This window comes from Falco naumanni, chromosome 9, assembly GCF_017639655.2.
Source record: "Falco naumanni isolate bFalNau1 chromosome 9, bFalNau1.pat, whole genome shotgun sequence".
Lineage (NCBI taxonomy): Eukaryota > Metazoa > Chordata > Aves > Falconiformes > Falconidae > Falco > Falco naumanni.
The window spans coordinates 20,629,153-20,649,495 of NC_054062.1; the positions used below are offsets into that span (position 1 = coordinate 20,629,153).

At 44.0% G+C, this 20,343-nt stretch overlaps 1 long non-coding RNA gene across 1 annotated transcript in view; it reads right to left on the reverse strand.

The window, feature by feature from the left end:
* The window catches only part of LOC121094196, a 35,828-nt gene extending 25,553 nt beyond the window's left edge, over positions 1 to 10,275 (reverse strand). The window contains exon 1 of the long non-coding RNA XR_005829770.1: positions 10,089 to 10,275. This is a non-coding gene — a long non-coding RNA (uncharacterized LOC121094196). The remainder of the gene's footprint in view (positions 1 to 10,088) is intronic.
* Positions 10,276 to 20,343: the final 10,068 nt, after the last annotated feature.

Below are 20,343 nucleotides of genomic sequence, written 5' to 3' on the forward strand. Positions count from 1 at the left end.
TGTGTAATGAAATTCTGCACTTGCTTTTCAGAACTGTCAGGTTTTCACACTGCACTTGCGACTGTCATAAAATTCAGCCTGTAAAAGAAAGCTATGCATTACAGATGTGAGGGAGAGGCAGAGAAAACGGATCTCAGGTCCTGAAATAATTAAAGATGATTCTGAAAGAGTTTGAAAAAATGAAATTGTGAAAGTAAGTTACAGCATAAGTCAACAGAAGACTGCTAGCAATCAGAAGGTCATGGTTGTCTGTAACAATACTTTTAACCCTATAAAATAACACCTGTGTCTGAAGGCTGCTCTCCACTCAAAATTTACTAGCATAATCATACTGCTAAGAACACGCTCTGTTTGGGCACACTTCTTTCGAAATAAGAATGTTCATATAGGCTGGAAATATGGGTGTAACATAAGGTATAATTATTCTGGTAAACTTCCCTTCCCTAAGAAAAAAACCCACCTTGTCTGGTTCATTGTGTGCACTGATTTTAGAAGCAACAACTGACCCACAGATGAAAGAGCACACCCACTCAAAAGACAGGTCCCACAGCCCACGTGCTTCCCTGTCTGCCAGGCTAGAATCAAAAAGCTGAGACTTACAGAAAAATCCACCTTTCCACAAAAGTCTGGAAGGAGGAGGTTGGTGGCTGAAGTGACTAAGTAACAGCAATGCCTTTGGTCTAGCTCACTGTTTCCTCTTCACTGCTACAACGTGGGAACGAAGCTGTGGGATAACTGGGGGTGGGAGAGCTGCAATGGTTGGTCTGGGCAGTGCCTTTCCCTCAGAGACTGGGGATTTCGTACACAAAGCAGCCTGTGCCTCTCAGCCTCCTGGAGGAGTGCGGGCCAGCAGAGGTTAACAATTGACCCTAACCCTTCTGTGTGGGAGTGGGTTGAACTGAGGCAGAGGCAGCAGAAATTCCTGCTGACGGGTCCAGAAGGGTCACCTAGTGATAGGCTTCAGCTCTACCCAAACTCTGAAGAATGTCCCCACTTGTCAGTCTCGCTAGGCCACGGAAAAGGTGGGGATTTCATGGGACTGCTCAGCTGCAGGGTTTTCCACTCGGTTTTCTTCTGAAAAGGAAGATCCCAGCCACTGGACTTGGACACTGTAATCCTGAAGGTCGTCCTGTGAGCAGCCCATGAGCATTCCCTGCCTCAGCGCGTTGCTCAACTCAGCCTGCAGTGACACAGGTTTTATGGGTTTCAACCACTTCCTTCGCAACGCTGCCTCAGATATCCCCACGAGGAATGCCATTTCCTTTTGCTAAGCTTTTAATGCCATTCCTAGTCATGCCCAAGTAGCTATTCTCCTGTCTGACTTACTCAGCCTTTGAAGACACACAGCTCCTAAGAGATGCAGGTGCTAGAAAGTGCTCTTAGGAGTCCAGCGTTAGGACATGGACAGTTAACTGCTGCAGGCCTTCAAGTCTTGAGCAAATCCTCTAGTGACTATTAACAGCAATGAAAGAAATTCTGCCTTTTGCCCTAGAGACTCTCTGGTATTTTTGAAAGCAAGCAGAGCTGCCAGGCCAGAGTCAGTTCTGCTCATTGACTGCCTTCTGTTCCTCCCTCGGTCAGCTTTCTAACAGAGACAAGCAGCTACCCAAGCCTCAGAGTTCTTCAGATGTTGATCTAAACAGTGCCCAGAGCTGTGTCTGCCCACAGGAACTTGGCGATGTCAGATAGGTATAAGGAAGAGCTTCTGGTGGAGGGAGTTTGAAGCAGCTCTGCTGTCTGCCCACAGCTGCTGGAAAACAGTGAGGCAGGACACAGTGGGCAAAAGCCTACAAAATAATACTAATCAGAGTCACTTTGAAGAAAATGTTGTGAATTTACCAGTTCAAACTCTTCAGGAGAGAGATGTATCACCAGAGAGCCTCACAGCAGGCTACAGACATCACCCAGCTCTCAGGGAGGAAGCAAATTCCTTTCACGATGTGGTGCTGTGCAACCAGCACGTCTGTATCTGGGCCCAAGCATCATGTCAGGAAAGAGCATCCAGAAGGGATCACCGGTGACAAGCAAAGACACTGAGACACCTTGCAAAGACCCTTCTTTAGAGACCATCTCACATTTTGCATGGTTTTATAAAATCCTGAATGGAGCATGTTGCCTCACATGATGCTGTCTGATGGAGAAGAGCAGCTGGAGCACTCAGAAACTACATGGGGGCCTCACTATGTGGCTGAGGCCAGTGTAGATAACCTGTGCTGGAGTTCCACTGCCAGATGGCATTGGGACTTTCATCAGGCAATCAAAGGTCACAAAATAACGTACATATTTTAAAACAATCATTTGACACTCTCAGAGTAGAGGTGAAGAGTCTTCTTTACACACTTACTACAGCTTTGCATACCGCCAGGTGGTAAGAAAACCTTAAAAGTGCTCTCCTCATAAAAGCAACCACAGAAGAAATATTTCTGATCTCAGTTATCAGTCCGCAAACATCATAGAGTTCAGACATTGCTTATGAGACACCCTGGATGTCAGGAGTAGGGTAAGTCTACCAATTCCACTAAATTATGCCTCCTGGTTCTTCCAAGAAAACAGCAGTCGCCCTAAAGACACATTGCTCACTTTCATTGGCATTTTTCATGAAGAAGAGAAGCAGAGCCATTCCCCATCAGGTGACCCTGTAAGGGACATCCTGTACAGCCATGCTAACAGACCCCTACCCAAGCTCAGCAGACACCTTGGGTGATCGTGAACGCCACAGGTGCCTCATCCCAGGTCCAAGTGCTTCGAGGATACAGCAGATGGCAGAGATTCTCCCTGCAGCTCTGAAGTCACGTCTGCACTGAAAAGCAGTGTCGGCTGTTCTTTTTCCTTCGTTCCCCCTAAAACAATCCTTTGACCTGACCCTCAAGCAGCCCCACTCCCCTCGGGACCCAGGGATGTCCCAGGGCCACCTAGCCAGCCTGCCTGAGAAACACACAGCAGCGCCCGGAGTGCGAAACCCAGCGCAGGCGGCGTCCCTAAAAGCACAAACCTCTCCCCACCAAACCCTTCACCCAAGGTCACACTGCCAGCTCTGCTCCTGACGTACACCTTGCCTCGGCACGGCTGCCAAGGGCCTCTTGAATTAAGTCGGCCAATAAGTTCAGTGATACCTGGAGGTTGCGTTTCATATGCCTCTGCTCCCAAAAGAAAAAAGCTAACAGGGGAGCTGTCGTGGCTTTGACTAACTTTTGTTTTGAGTTTCATAGTTCCTTTGAATGAGAAGCAAGAAGTGAAACCTTAGGGTGAGGGTGCAGTGTAAATCCCCAGATAGATCTAATCAGATGAAGACTAGAGTCTTTGTTCAGCTCCATAACGTGGCTTGACCTACATCAAAGCAGGACCTTAGCGAGAGGGAAGACTTTGCAAACAACTCCAAGCATGAAACCCAGCCAGCACTTGGAGGTAGGACAGCTGTGACATGCATAGAAGGAGAACCAGTGCTAACACGGACCAGTAGCTTTCATTAAAGGATCTGGTTTTGTGATCAGCTAAAGCCAGTCTGAGTCCGCTTCCTCCTTGCCATACATTGCCATCAGCTCTCCCGTGTGGGCACTGGTCATCACAGCATCAGGTGCATTGCCAGACTGGCCTGCTGATCTGGATCAAAACCAAAATCCTGAAAAGTCTTTGGACAGGTAGGAGCTAATCCTTCTCCCCATCCCAAGTGCCAGCACCAACAAGGGAAGTGGCAGGAAGCTGCAGCCAGATGTTCAGGGGAGGACAGGACTGCTTCTTTCAGCCACAGTGCAAACCTGAAGTATAAATCCATGCACCTAGCACTCTAGAGAAATCACGTAATTCGTAACAGCTAGGTAGAGTACATGCCCCGTGTCCCACTGAGTATACTTAACTCGGAGGTGAACTTTCATGTGAAACGTTAGAAGATGACAGAGGAAACCAGAAACTGAACTGCAGTAGGAACATAATAGTACCACCTGTAAGGCAACAAGTCTGAACGCTGACCTTCTTTACTGAAAGTTCATTCTGCATCCATCACACAGAATAATCAAAATAGATATTTGCTTCATGAATCGCAAACCAACCTGCTTTGTGTGCACTGAGGATCCCCAGCGTTGATACAAATTAAGAAAAAATTCCAAAGTGGAATGGTTTACTTTAAAAAATTAACTAAGTCAATATTACTGGGGGGTTAATATTATATATACACACACATATATATAAATACAAATATACATAAAAAATAAGCAAATCAGTACACTACACAATTCCTTCTAGCCTCATGTGGGTAAAGACCATTAAATTTTAGTGGAAGAAGTTCTGTGACAGCAGATTTTTCCTTTATAGCAAACACTATGGTGGATGTCAGTGCAGGCAGTTCTATAAAGCTGGGCTGATGTGAAGCTCTGAAGATCCTAGGAATGAGTTTCTGAGATTATGGATTTGTGAATGCCTAATTTTGGAGAAGGTGGGAGCGGTACCCTTATTCCACTCATCTGAGCAATGTCAAATAATCTCGTGAGCGTTCTGTACTTCTGAAAAGAAATAACAGCCTCAAGTTGGTCTGCTTTGGTTCACCGGTCACCAGAAACTGGCCACAGAAGACTGTAGCTTAAAGCTACAAGTTGAAACGAGACATGTATTTGCTTCCCAAATGAGCAGTTCATCCTCTTTAGAAGGGAAATCTGCAAGGGAAACAAACAGCTACTTCCTCCTGCATTTTGAAATCATAAAGAAACACCGTAAGCACTCAGTTTAGAGGCTTGAGCCTGATGTCTTCTACTTATGGGGTTCCCTGTCCAGCAACACAAGTACCAGCTGAACGTGGGGTGTTCTTTTAGCAGATACCTCAACCCTGATGGAATGATGTCTCCCAGCAGAGACTTCGCCATTCAGACATTTCCCCCCAAGCCTCCAGCACAGACGCCAGCCAGTACAAAGGGCACAGGCGGTTCCTGGCAGTGTGGAAATGCAGCTCCCAACTGCCAAGTCATGGGAGAGTGACTTGAAACGGCCAGCTTTGCTTGTCCCTAGGGCCACAATTTCCTCACTGCAGCATGGGGATGAGACTGCTTTTGCCAAACCTCTCTCCAGAGAGACAAGGTAACAGTTCAACTTTCACCCGTTGTCCGGTTCACCCCATCCAGAAGACTCACTGGACTGGCAAAAAACAATGGCGTGATATTACTTACTTGCATTATAACCCATCACACATTTAAGAATTTGGCCTTTTGATTTGTAGATTTTTTTACATTTCCATTTGAAAGGATTTTAGTGCAATTTGGAATCTGTGCTTTCTCAAGCAGTGGAAAAGCAAAAGGCTCAAAGCTTTAGTCCAGGCCTGTCTCCAGGCCAGAACTTGGTGAGGAAACCACTGACAGGACCCAGTATTTCCAGTTTTTCAGATCTAAATGCTGAGAACAAACCTTCCTTCCTTCCTCCCCAGTGTTACATGAACTTTCATACAGCTGCTTCAGTAGGCACAAAGGTGGCGACAGCTGAATTGCAGATTTGTCTGTGTCACTCCTGCATCACCTGTGCCTGCATTAACCATGGTAAGTCTGGACTCCTCATATCTGGATTTTCTAAATGAAAACAAGGATGTACTTTAAAAAAAATAAATCAAAACCAATGAAGCCAGAAGTCATTGAGCATAACACAAAGATAAGCAAGACAAAATTCTCTCTAAAAGCATGTTTTGAGGCTGAACGGTAGTGGATCACTTCTGTGTTATAAACCAGATAACGGGATCACAAATGGGGTTGCTTCTGAAAGTGATCGACGTTCTTGCCATGGAAGAGAAGTACTGTACACTGATTTTGCCAGGAACGTTGAGTCAATCTGGTCTGCAACACCAAGAGAGCCAGGAAATCTCCCCTGGTCTTACCGACCTCCCCAAATCATCACTTGAGGTAGCAACATGGTAAATGAAGGCGTGATTTGGTGTCACCCAATGAATCTGGTAGAAGTTTATTTAGGAGGCACTTACTCACAAGTAGGCTATGTCAGAGCAAGTCTGTTAGAGCCAGTTATTTGGAAGTTACTAAGAAAGTCACTGAGCTGATGCAGAGAAGGGCTGATATTTGGGCAGATTCTCTCTGTTTAGCAAAGAGAGATACAGAAGACTTGGCCTGGCAGCAGCTTTTTCTATATAATAACATCACAGCAACAAGAAATGCATGCTGTTTTCCAGCACTGAATTTCTAATTCTGGCATCTTGCTTCCCTCAAACAATTTTTGTTGTGTATGTAGCTGCACTAAAGCATTATTACCTTTTGAAAGCCTGGTTTGCAGCTTTCTGTGCTATAGTCAAACACAAGCAGTGTTTTGGCTTTGTAAAGAGTAGTATATTATTGCTCCATCGTGGGGGAAAATCAAGAAATCAAAGAGGAGTTACAGAGAGAGAAAAGGAGGAAATATAAGTCTGTAGCTTGTTATGGACTTGATGGAGATGCTCTGCAGTTTTTGTCAGTAGCCCTACAGCTCTTATATAATATTTTTGGGCAATGGCCAGCTCAGACTCAGAGAACTGTTTTGATCAACGTTTTTTTTTGGAAAGTAGGAGAGGATTTGAATATATCTGATATCTATGGGTAATGGAACGAATAAGATGATGCAGTCAAAGCTGCAGCCCACATACACGGCTTCTAAATGTAATCCTTGAGAAAGGGATGTTATCAGCAACTCTTCCCTGGCTATGTATGGTTAAGAGTACAACTGAATGCTGTGATGGTTAAGAATCCTAAAACATACCCAGGGCACCCCTACACAGGGAGATAATACTTTGCATTAATCAGCCGCCCAGCACCACTGGAGGAGTCTCACCTGTACCCAGCAGAGAGGCACAGTTTGCAGAGGGGGAAGGGAATAAGCATTGTGTTACAGAAAAAATTCCTCTTACTAGAACAGCAGTATAGTCACAAGAAGCTTTGCAGCCCTCCTACTTAAAAACGAAACAGAAGCAACCCACTCACCTAATCAGCATAGTTACACTACTACCACATCTCCCTGCCACCTACAACAGGACACTAGGCTGGGTCAGAGAAGTATGCTCCCCGCAGGGAGACCTGTGATTTGACAAGCCAAACAAAGTATTTGGAAATTACTGGACAGCATGAATCCTGAGCTAAATGTATGCCACCCACCAGAGACGAAAATACCCCAGCATTACACAATACCTATAGCATTATTTATGGTGCACATATTTACCTAGGGGTAAAAGGGAATTTCTTCTATTGTGAAATATTTTTCTTGCTTCAAAGTTACCACTGTTCCAGTAAATGCTGAAAAGCCACTGGAGATGCCTCTGTTGATGCTCTACACTGTTAAACCTGCTCTGGTGTGGTAGCTGTCAGTGGTTACTCCCTTTGCCTGTCCATTCAGGCAAACCAAGCACATGGCACTGTAATTTTGGGCTTGTTGAGCAAATAACTGATTTGAATAGCCTGAAGTCTGTCTCAAATGGCTGCCGCATCAGTATCAAATTATACTACTTCTATGATTACAGGATACACCTAAAGCAACCAGCTGCTTTCTTGGATGGTCCCTTTCAACTGCACCTTCAAATCAATCCAGTGCACTTGCTGTCATTTCAGCTCCCACATTTGAAGCTGGTGTGCTGATATGTGTGTAGGGATGCAGTGTCATCAGTGACTCCTTGGCCCCTAAAAGTACCAGCTGACATCTGGAAAGAGAAAGGTACTCCTGGTGGCATTAAACCTTGAGACTACATCATGTGAACAAGAACAGCATCATAAACCCCTTTGTGCCTGTCTGGGGACTTGCGATTTCAATTTTTCATTTATGAGCTATGGCCAAATTTAGTTTCAACCTATGACATTCCTCTGTCATATTTGTTCCCATCTATATTCTTGGTTCATCCTAAATTAGCCTATGGCCCAATCTAGACTGTAACAGTCAAGGACACAATTACAACTTGTGTTGCAATCAGGTCTGGGAACAAATTATTTCCGTTTTGTGGTGTTGATGGGAACTGTGCCCATGAAAACTTGAACCCAGAGAAAGCCAGATGGTCCCATCAACTCCCTTGATAGCACAGAGGAGCAGTGCTGGCAGAGCTGCTTTTGCACTGTTTTGGTGGAGTATTATGAGAGCAAATTTCTTTCTCCATCCTTTAACTCAAGCTCACATACATTTTTGGTGGGAGGTACATCTGGCTCTCAAACTTATTGTTTCTCTGAGTGACAGTTGGCAGAGTTTGGCGGGTGATTTTCATGACAAAAAGGCTTTTGTTTGGTGCCCCTTTCCAGTTAGCAGATGAGAAGCAAAGACACACAGCAATATTCAATGAACACAGCACAGCTCTTTCCAGGAATATTCTCTTTTTTAGCCTTTGCTGCAACAAAAATAGCTTTTCCACTGAAGTATATATATAAATATATATATAAATTGGTGTTACTCCTCCAGAATAAACATAGATATTTTATATTTTAGCCTATCTACTGGGAAGATTATTCAATGTGAACAGGCACCCCCAGAAGAACTCAGAAATGAACTGAACAGATTGAACTCAAGTATCAACCTCAGATTCCCCTAACCAGTCTAGGCAAATTCAGCTCAGGTCTGAATCTTACAAATGTGAACTCAACAAACTTTCCCATACTGCTCTGAAATAGAGAACAACTGCCTGCATTGTATAAAATTATCTCAGTCTTGCATAGAAACCTGTTTGCCCAAGGTTACAAGAATATTCTGGCAGAGGCAAGAATAAAAACCTTGATTTTCTCCCAGTCTACCCTTTAGGCAACTGAAACCAAGCAAGTACCCTGGGGAAGGAGACAGGCAAGCACCGTGCCAAATTAGGAATAGAAGGGGAAGAAAATTAGATATTGTGAGAGGACAAGTACTCTCTTCCTTATAGGAACTGTATCTCTAAGGCCCCTCCAACAGATGCTGGAGCTCAAAGAAAAGGCTGATCTTTGTTCTTGTACCTCGGAAGCACTGGGACCCCACAGACAAGCCGTAAAACCAGATCACCAACATTTCCCATCCCTTCATTAACATCCCAGGAGAGTTCACATCTGACACCAATTACTCCACTCATTCCAGATGGTTTTCAAATACATATCAGCAAATATTTAAGGTGTGTTTTCCCTTTTTAGCAACTGCTTTTCTCTACGGCTGAAAGAAATGCCCATTAATGAATGGATGAGTGAGGAACTCAACAGAGGAGTCAGAGGAGTGTGTGTAATTTGCTCCCACATATCGCTTCACAAATTGCTTCAAGACTTTAACTGTGAAACGATTCCTCAGCACATTAAACTGCACTAAAGCAAAGCGCAGTTGCAGGCTTTAGCTCCCCATTGGCGTCCCCTTGGGTCTCCCAGCCTGCCAGCCCCAGCAGCTAGCAGCCATCACCCCAGGTTCTTCCATCATCTCTGGCTGGTGGCACTGCAGTGACTCCCCGTGCCTCCTTCCTTTGATTGCTGTACCCAGCTGTGATACAGGCTGTACTAAAGGGGCTTCGTCAGAAAGGCCAGGCTAACAGAAGACGGCCGCCTCACCTTTCAAACCCAGAAAGGCAGGCTGCCCCCGTGGCACACCTGGCTCTGCACTTCTGGGACAGCCCAGCCATCAACTACAGTCCATGAATCTTACTTTATGGTGGGGCTCTTGTGTGGCACCAGGCTGACTCTGCTGCCACCGCAGAGTCTGGAAGATTACTTTTTATTTTACCTCCCACTGAGAAAAGCTCCAAGAAATGACCAAGTAGCACCTGGCTGCTGAGAGGATGAGCAGGCTGGTAAACCTTAATAATACCGTGCTCACTCAGAAGCAGCCTTTGACAGAGGACTGACAGGCACTGACAGCACACTGGTTTTCTGAGTCCGAGTTTGGGAGAGGCTGAAGGTATGCAGTGGGAGGAAACAAGTGTCTAAGTGTGGAGAAGGTATATGAACTGTCAGATACCATGCTGTCAGGTGAGTAATCAAGACTGTCCAGGGCTTGCCTGGATTACCACCATTGCAGCAGTGTCTAGAAACACTGGTCATGGGTTGAGCTGCTCCACACTCCTCAACATGGTGCAAACACAGAGCAAAGATTGTCCTTATGCAAAGAGCTTAGCAGAGGAAACTCCAACCCACAGCACCACCAAACCCACTCACCTCCAGTTACTGTCAGTGCACTGGCTTATTCAGGTTAGGAAAAAAAAAATAATCTATCTGTAAAAGCCTGTTGGGATCTTCAGACAAGACCCAGAGCCCCTCCTACATGGCATCTGCAAGAAAAAATAGGTTATATTGCATTGGCCTCTGAGGAAAAGTCCTCATAATAAAGCCTGGGTCTGCTTAACTTCGCAGGCATTAATACTGACAAGAGTTCAAGGTTCATCAGTCAAGCTAATTTGTTGAACATTACCCTGCTGTTGCTTATCTGGCATAATCTTTCCTGCTGGAGCAGGGCAGCAGCAGGCTAACATACTCGGTGCCCCTCTGCACAATCTAGTTTTACCTTCCAGCCAGTGCTCCTGCTCCGTTACAGCATCTCAGTTTAAAGGTGGCCACAAGGACAGAAAAACATGTATCGGTGTGTCCTTTTCCTTTCTTTTTCATGATGTGCCAAGGAGACAAAGAAGCCTCCTGTCATGACAAATACCGTACCTGTGCAGTTTCAGCAGCAGTACCAGAGGGCTATCATGGTAGGGTAAAACAGAGGGTTTAGGAGCAAAACGATTTTGAAAAGCCTCTGTGAAACTTGTATTGGGAAAATAAATTAAAATCAGGGTTATCAAGAACACTCTTGGGAGAAAAAGTTGTGTGGGAGATATGCCTGCCTCTTCCATCAGGAACTGAGAAAACTTTTACTCATCGATTCACTTGTGAAATCCTCCAGCAAAAACAACTGCCTGAAACCTTTCATAAACACAGAACGTGCAATATTAGAAGGAATCCAAAAATAACCCTTCCCTTGACAAAACCTTCAATGAAGGCAGAGTAAATTGTGAGACCAGACTGCTTTAGCAGGGAACTATCAATGGAACGGAGCAGAGGAAGGACTAAGGGACTGCATGTTTGCTGAAGCATATGGTTACCAATTTGCTGGACATATGTTGTATTCCCCACAGGGCACAGAAGGACTTTTGGATTAAAGGGTGTAAATCATTGGTTATCACCACAGAATTAAGTACTACTCTCAATCTATAGAGTCTAAATATACACCTTTTTCCTCCCCAGACATTTCTTCCTCTAGCTGCAGCTCAGAAAATCTACCAATCACACTGTGCATTTCTTTTAAGAAAAAAAATAAAAATACCTGTTCACACAGGCTTCCTTCCCTTTATAAGGATTGGGGGGGTGGGAGGTGGGCATGGAGGGACAGAAAAGGGCAGGGAGAAAGTAGAAAGATAGAAAAATGCCTTGGGGACATTTTGTCCCATAATTTCCAGAGGGAGCCATTGATCACAGATGTGTTTTTACACCACAGCAGCACCTAATTATTTTTCAGGACTGTTGCAATACATGTTTAGGAATCTCTGAATAATAGAACCATATGGTAACATTGTCAGAAGGAGAAAATAGGAACCCAGTAGGATGGGGGGGAGAAGGCATTAAAATGCACTGGCTGTAAATAGAAAACTATTTGTCAAACGAAGACTGAGGAAAAAGCAGGAATGTCATTTATTGAAAATAAAGATTTTCTTTGCATTCTTTGAAGAAGATTACAAGAGCCCTGTTCTTTGTTTCCCAGCCTTTTTTTTACAATAATTCCCAGAACATCTGTCCTGTGAGACTGGGTACAGTGCTGTCACAAAATTTTTGGAGGACTGAAGAGGAGCTTGGACAGTTACTTTACACCAGGGCAGGAGACCTGGACATGACATGCATGGGTTGTTCTGGATGTGCCATTGGCTGTGTGAGGTCTGATGCTTCTGTGAAAACTTCTCCTGGTGTCCTGAAAGGTGCTGAAACAGGTACAGAAATATGGGAGGCTTTCCAGTGGAAGCTTTTCACTCAGGACAGTCTGTCTGGGCAGAGGTTGTCCAGGCATTCCTGGCGTCTCCAGCTTCACAACCATATGAACACAGACTTGAGGCACCCACACTTTTTGCTGAAGAAGTTAAGCCAGGACCTACTGAAAGGCTTGGCTCTCACGGGCACACTGAAAGAGCTCCTTTTAGGCTTAAGAACTTCCACCTCTGCCTGGAGTATCTCACAGAGAAACAGATGTGTGCAATGGCTAACACATATGGGAGGGGGTAGTCTGATATGTCCATGATGGTGTCAACTCTATTTTACACACCCTATAGTTACAGTTCACCCAGAGCACAGGACCTTCCGATGCTCCACACTTGCAGATGTGAGACATCCCAAACAAATATCCAAAGTCCTCAAAATCCTCCTGGATAAAATGCTTGCTTAGAAAGAAGAGAGCTGCCTGAGGAAAACCCATGCCTAATAACTAGTAGGACTGTGCTGGAACTTCACCACAGCTGAGCTCCCTTCCTCCAACTTAATCTACATCCTTATTGGAAAGTGGGCAGGTCAGAGTTCAGCTTCAAAAGCAGCCTGGGCACTAATGTGCCTCACCAGATGGACAAGAAAATACATGCTAGAAGCACATGCGCACTGGCACAAGGACTCCTTGTCTAAGGGGTTACAGGATTGAGAGCTAAGGTAAATTTCCAGGATAAACCTACAACGCAGCACCAAACACAGGAGAGACACACACACGCAAGAGGAAGCTTTTTCTACCACGCAGCTTGAGGTGAAATGACTCCACATGCTACTCATCTGTGTGGGCGTTGCAGTGCAGGAAATCCACACAGCTGAAATCAAGACATCAGAAGGTGACTGGGGCTGTGCAGGGTGGTGGAAGGAGCCTCTCCTGAACAAAAGGATGCCACTGCAGTGATCACAACGTCCCCAGCATGAGGCAGGGGCAGCTATAATTGTGCAAAGTGCTCTTTATTCATTACCCTTCCCTGAAGCTGTGTTCTTGATTGTGCCTCTCAAAAAAAACCTTCAGGGCCACTTCTTTCTTGTCCTCAGCAAGACGCAATTTCCTCTCTCCTCCTGGAGAGTACATTTAGTCATTCTGCAAGGGACCAACAAGTTTAACTGGCCCAATGAGCTAATTTTAGACTGTAATTCCTGACTTCACATTCACTTCAAATACACTTTATGAACAAGAAATACAAATGCTAGCAATTTGAGTTACATTTTTCCAAGGGGTCCAGAAATCCTCATTGCAGCTATGTTCTTTTGCATATATAAATAAAGTCACAAATGATAATTGTCGATTATCTGCCTAATGTGCAGAGAGCACCAGGTAGCCTGATCTCCAGAGGGCATTCACTGAGATTACAGCCCATTGCAGGAACAAAATTGGAAACTGCTTCCCACGCACAGGCCTATAACATCAGGGAAAGGTTGGAAAGGGCAAGGAAATATGATGACCTGTCTTCTTCCCCTCAAAACCCCCCAAACCTAAAGAACCCAAACACAAGTCAAAAAACCTAACTACCTAGCTTTTGACAAAACCAAAAATTACTACTGTCTATTAAAAAATAACTACAGATGACGTTAAGATATGTTGCCATCATCCTTGCTTAAATAAGTAAGTTTCAAAGAAGTAAGAACAAACTCTCCGTGCTTCTTTCTTTTATTTTCTGTAGCCAGCTATAAAGGAACTAGTCTAGGCACAGGTAGTAGTCTCCCTACACACAAGGAAACTCTCTACAGGCTGGTTTACTCTTCTAAGACTCAGCTTACTGTTGATGATTAAAGCAGCGTCATGTTTTGCATTGACCTGTCATTCATCTTGGCCCACGTAAATCCCTCTGGATTGCCTCAGGTGCCGGCTAAGGAAGGTAGTGACCGTGTGTTAGCCAGGCCTAGACTCAACTGTTTCTCCCCCTCAAGACCCAGACCTATCGTTCTTACAAACACTTTCCAATTTAACATTTTCTGCTTTTGCTTACCATTGCCAGCTTACTCTCCCTGTCCCTTGTCTTTCTTTAGAAACTACCATTTCCTAGATTTCTCTTTTTCACAACAGTTTTGGGCTATGTTCTTCCCAGATTCTAGAAGTCTGCCCAACCCAAACCTCAATGTTAACTTCTGCCCAGGTTTTTAATTCTCCTAAATCAATTTGTGTCATTTTTTGTCAACATTGGTTGTCACAAAACTGCTTCTATCTTGCCATGATCAACTTTTAGGTATTTTGTTAATCTTTTTTGCTCAGGGCAGAAGAGGAACATTTTACATTTCCAGCTTGGCACCAGAAGAGCCCGGCACGCTGCTCAAGGGCCGTTGCATTGCACAGGAAATACATTCCCTATAAACATTCCTAAATGATAGAGTGAAAGTTGCATGTGACAAACCAAACTCTTGTTTTCTTAGTGATTCATAAAGGATTTGCTTCTACAACAGACACCCAACAATAATTACATGCCTAAATCCTCAACAAGTGACACCACTGAGAAAGACTTCCCAGATGCTTTTATCAGAAAAAGGTTCAAGTGATAGCTTCTGCTGCTGCTGTGTTTATATACCTGACCTAGAGACACTGCTTCCAAACTAAGATCAGAGTTTCGGTTTTCATGGCTCATTTCACCATTGACTTTTCACTTATTATTTAATGAGGGGATCACAGCAAGAGGGCGTTTTCTATGAATGACCATGGGAAGAAGAAGAAGACCCAGAGCATCCTATAAAAAAAAAAAAACAAACCAAAAGTGAATAAAGACTTGTTGCTTCAGACACAATGGGGCTATAAAAAACCAACACTGTAGAATGTATGAAGAGAAACTCATTGGGTATTTCATCTTCTTTAGACTTCCCTATCTGCTTGCAGATCTATCTCTGAATGGTCAATATACACAAAATTGCTTTAAACTGTGCAGCTACAACACAAACACCTTAGATAAAATGTAAGGCTTCCTGAATGGAGAGTAAGCCAGTCAGGGGAAGCTCTATTAATGATGATATGAATTTGACAACACTCATTTCTTAAAGTCATGAAGATGACAAGTGGATTCAATCATTCAGCCTGTAATCTTCTATTAACTGTCGTTGGCCTACACCAGCTATCAAAAATTTCTGGGCAAGAATAGCCTTCAAGGAGCTGAGGCTGAGCATAGACGCTCCCTTGGGATGATGGTCCTGGAGTCCAATCATCCCTGAACCCACTCTTGTCCAGAACCTTTTGTGGTCCAGGAAGATAATTTGAGGCTCAACTCTAAAAAAATGGCCACACAAAACTCTGTAGATGGGATGTATTTTCAGTCTTTGCTGTAAACCTAGTGAGTGGTGGGTACGCAGCAACAGGTTCACATTTCCATCAGGTCATTTCCGCTTAGCATCCTTTCACAGACTTTTTTGTTACACTACTAACTAACCCGACAGAGGCTAACATAGAATGAAGCAAGGTGACATGACTGAAAAGCTTGAGAGATATTAAACCAAGTGCATTGCAATGAAATTCATACCACTAACTCTTTTCCTTCCCCATTTTCTTTTTTCTAGAGGAGGGCACAGGTGGGGAAAAATGTGGTATTCAAAACCAGAAAAGGCCTTAGAAGCAAATGATGTGAATCCCTTAGTCCAGTAACTTGAAAGCTGGCCTTTGTTTTGGAAAGGTTCCAGCAGTGGCAGTAAGCTGAGAGAGAGGGGAAGAGAGGACCTCGGTCCTAACCAGGGCCTTTCCCGTGCTGGTGGCATAGGCATGGCCACTGTCCGGTGGAGAAACCCCACAGCTGACTCGGCGAGCTAGGCAACGCTTATTAGTTACAACCTTCATTTTCTTCTCTTTATTCTAAACCTGAATCTGCTCTCTTCCCAGAACAAGGTCAGAGCTGAGACCTTCCCTTCCTTTCACTTCCTTCCCCGACCCCTATTTTGAATATTGCTGTTAAAATATGATAGCCTAAAAAGCCCTCTTCATTTGTACCCATAAAGCCATCCACATTTTGGGGCATCAGAAGGAAAATGATCCCCTGCCTCTGACACAGGTCACCCAGTGCCATGACTCTCCATTTCTTTCTTGGCTCCTTGGCATCCTTGGGTGCTTTATACCATGTGATGCAACCGAAGAACACCAGTTATGATAGATTTCTGTTTTAAATTACTCCAATTTTCTTAGTAGCCCTTTTGATGAGGAATTGCTAATTCCTTCCATCTTAGTGTCATAATGATACTGTCTCCCTGAAAGAAAGAAACAAAGGAAAGACAGGAAGGATGGAAAGAAAGAAAGAAAGAAACACCCACAAACAACTTGTTTAGCACTACCACCAAGATGTACCTCAAAACTACAGGAATGTTCACAAACTCCTGCACCAAAACCTAGCTATGATTACCCCAAACAAAGCAATTAATAACAATAAGGGGTAAAATTACAATCGAGTTTCCACAGATTCCATAGGAACCGCAGTTCCATTACATTAGTATCTTGGTAAAGAAACAGTAGACATCTATTTAAAATGGATTAATTCTTCCACAGAAATACTCTAATGAAATGTCCATAAAATTAGAAAGTAATTAACGTAAGTGTGATACCACTACTTTTTTACTTTTATATAAATGGGGTCTACAATATCTGTTGAGACGCAGAAAATATCAGATTTTGCAATGAGCAAACCTCATTTTTCTCTCTTTATGAAGTGATTTTTTTAACTCAAGATAACAATGTCTTTCTACTTCTTGCTTTTTAGTTAAATTAAAGTTATCACACATGCCTTTAACAACCTGACTTGCCCTGGGCTTTACATGTCTCTTTTGAGGTTTCATCTCAACCTGCTTCCCCACCCCTGATACTTCTGACTCTTTCTGCAGTGTAAAAATACATCTTTTTTGGCACTAGCTGTTGGGAACATCTTCTGGTGTTTATATTGTTTATCCACCTCTTTCAGCCTTGACTCAGCTCTGCGACACCTACTATTATCTGTCCCATCATTTCTAATTCATGCCTTATAGCATTATGATGTGTTTTCCCTTCCACACCGATGGACAGATATGGTTTGAAAGAGAGAAGTGACAGAAAATAAAGGGCTTCCATACTGACATCACATCAGCTGGGTTGCTCCACAATAACACACACTTTTCATCAGAACCCCAACAAAACCAGAGGACACCACTCTTCCCCCCCAAATATCAGCTTATCTTTAGCTGGATATCCTTAATCACCATTTGTTAATTCACTCAATTCCCACTCAGTGCTGTTCTACTCACATTTTTGTATTTGTGAAGCTTTAGCGGTTAAAGTTGAGCCATTTCTCTATAAAATGTCTATAAAGCATCAGCTTTAAAAAGGTGTTTATATGTAAGGACCTGTATTCCCATTTAACTGCACTTGTTATCAGAAGGCGCACACCCTGCAGATGTGCCCACAGGGACAGGTGCAGGCACACTGGTACAGATGCTGCACATTGACTGGGTGCAAATGTATGACCCACACACACACACTTCTGGCCTTCAAGCCCTCCTGGGACAGTATCACCCAGCGTGGATGTCATCCCTCAGAGCTGGAGGCTTTAGGGGTAATTGACCTAATCAAAGAACACAACAAATAGCTACACTGAGATGTTTGACTGAACCAGTCACTGTCCTTGGTGGTTTCATGGTTTTTGGCAGAAATCTCGTGAATACCCACGTTGGAGTGGCTGCTGCCAGAAACCAGACTCACTCAATAGGTTCTGCCTCAAGGAACGGCAACGCACTAACACAAAGAGTTTCTTCACATGAGAGATGAGTAGGTAACAGGTGGTACTTAACAGACCTGAAATGAGTAGTGAGAGAGTAGGATGTGATAAAAAGGCATTATTTAAGGGCACAGAAGAGACGAATCAGATCATTGACAACAGCAATCTGAGGACAGATAGCCTGCCCAGGAAATACCAACAGGAAACCAACATTTCATGTTGTTACCTACTATTGTCCTGCAATCACCTTATGGCCTCACCTCACTGCCATCAGCAGCGAAGTACGCAGCTATTAGCACTGCTGCTAGCTCAGCAATTTCCCGCTTCAGTGCGACAAGTACTTCATGCTCTGATCATAACTCAGCAAGGAGGTATGTTGCTCCCACCAACGCTTCTGATTAAAAGGTCTTTCACAGTTCTCCTGGATATCCTATCTGTGAAAGATATCCTGGATATCATACCCACAGATATAACATTGGAAGAATTCCTGATACAAATAAAGTCGTGGTGACCAACAAAGCAAGCCTGAAGACATCACCCCCACTTCTTGCTGGCTTACAACTCTGGGAAGATAAATCCCTGGCTCTTCCCGTGAACTGCAGCAGCGGCAGCCTCCCAAAGCTAGGGACAACAGTGGAGAGGAAGAGTGGCAATGGCCAGTCCACCCTCACATGGGCTGCAGACCCCTGTGACAGCAGGTCTGTGATGGGGGATGTTTCTGACCTCCTGTCTCACCCAGTGCATGGTTGGTGAGCACCACCACAAGCCTACTTTCCTCAGCTTGACCTGAGTTGATATTTCAGCCACATGTTTGTGTTCTGGTCCAGGTCTGGGGACCTGCTTGCTGTTTTGGAAATTTGAGGGCAAGGGAACCAGCAGCCTTTGGATACTGGTCAGCAGTACCAATTCATACACCCAGACAACTGGACTGATCCAAGATAGACCATGTTTGGGTAAGGGAAAGCTGTAGGGAATCAGCCTTGCTTAGCAGCAGGTGATGTAATGTCTCTGGAAAGCAAGATGGGCAGAGAGCTCTGATGCATCCTCTCTCTGTCACAAGAACTGGGGATGGAGGATATTGATACAAACGTGGGAAAAAGCAGAACAGAGGGAGGAAGGAACAAGCAGACGGGGAGGAGGAGGTGCTGAAAACCGGCAGGGGAACAGCTCTTTCTGGGAGAAAGTAGAAAGGGTTTTGCATTGAGGAAAGCTGTCACCAGTTATTTTTGCACAGATTTTAAAGTTCACTGAACCCAGCTCTGGAAGTTGCATGTTGTGTTTTTGGCTGGCAATATCAACATACCATATGGAGAAGCCTCAGTTTGAGCTTTACAATATTGTTTGGATTCGATACTGACGTATTTTCATTACTGAACCTGTCTTGAATTGTATGTTCTTTTCTTTTGATGTACGATGGATGAAACAAACCCATAAAACAAAGAATAAAAAACTAAAAATAACAAAAGAAATGCACAGGGAAATTCCTGTATTTTGAATTAGACCCAAAATACATTGACTTTAGCATCCTGTCTTTAACAGCATCTACCAGACACAGTAGATTCCAGACAAGAGGAAGAGACAAGAGATACTATACTACTGTAGGTATCATGGATGCTGTTTCTCCATCTGTTTGTCCCATTATTATTGGACTGCTTCCCTGTTTTAGGGATTTGCTGAACTAGTGGGGTAAAGGGGGGGAATAGTCTAAAGATAGTCCTTACATTTACTGGTATAATAAGAAATGAAGGTGAACAGCTCCCACCTTCTACAGTCTGAGAAGATCCCTAGCAGAAAATAATCTGGAACAAAAACTTGGAACAGATAAGAGCATAGAGGCCGAAGGGACTGAAACATACACAGGAGAACCAGAGGTCCCAGACACACAGGATCTGAAACCACTTTCTAGTTTCTCTTCTGGTAAAGCTTTTCTCTTGCAATGTTTTACTCTTCTGCTGAAATTGTGCCATATGTACTTCGAAAAGCTCAGGGCTTTTGTCACTCCAGACCACTGATCACAGCTGCCAAAGGCAAGACTGTCAGTTAATTAAATGCCATGCAGCTAACCTGCTGACCTGATCACAGTGCTTGGCATTGATGCCTGGGGACCTGATTTAAGGTGATGAGAACAACCATAGCCTTTCAGGTCAGCCCAGCTAATGCTGAACGGAGCTACTGAGAAAGTGCAGAAAAAGTCAGAGGGTAGGTACAAGCCACCAGCCATGAGAATCACTGCCAAGAGAAAAGGGCAGTTTACTTTGCAGACCTGGCATGCTGGAAGGATATCGGTTAATTACATGAGGAATATGAGAATCCCAGGAAGCATCCTCTGAGCTGCACAGAGGAACTGCAGGAACATGGGGAAGTCTAAGGGAGACCAGCTTCGTGAAGCCAAACCCAGTATTTAGGTATCAAAACCTGGGTGGTGGTGGTGTGTGTTGTTATTGGTTCTGGGGTTTTTGTTTGGGTTTTTTTTTTTAATAAAATATTAAGATTGCAAACATTTTAGAACATGAATACTGTTAGACTACATTCTTGTTGTGTTTAACACCTTGTGTCCTCATCCTGGATAGGGTGCCTCATTGCTACCCTAATATGAAATCCAACAGTACCCAGCAAACACCCTGGGATAGATTTGAACCCGAGGGCTGTGCAGCTCAAGATTATGCATTTTGTAAACCTCTCTTCAGCCAGCCACTGAACTATCCCTAGTTGATACTTTTGCT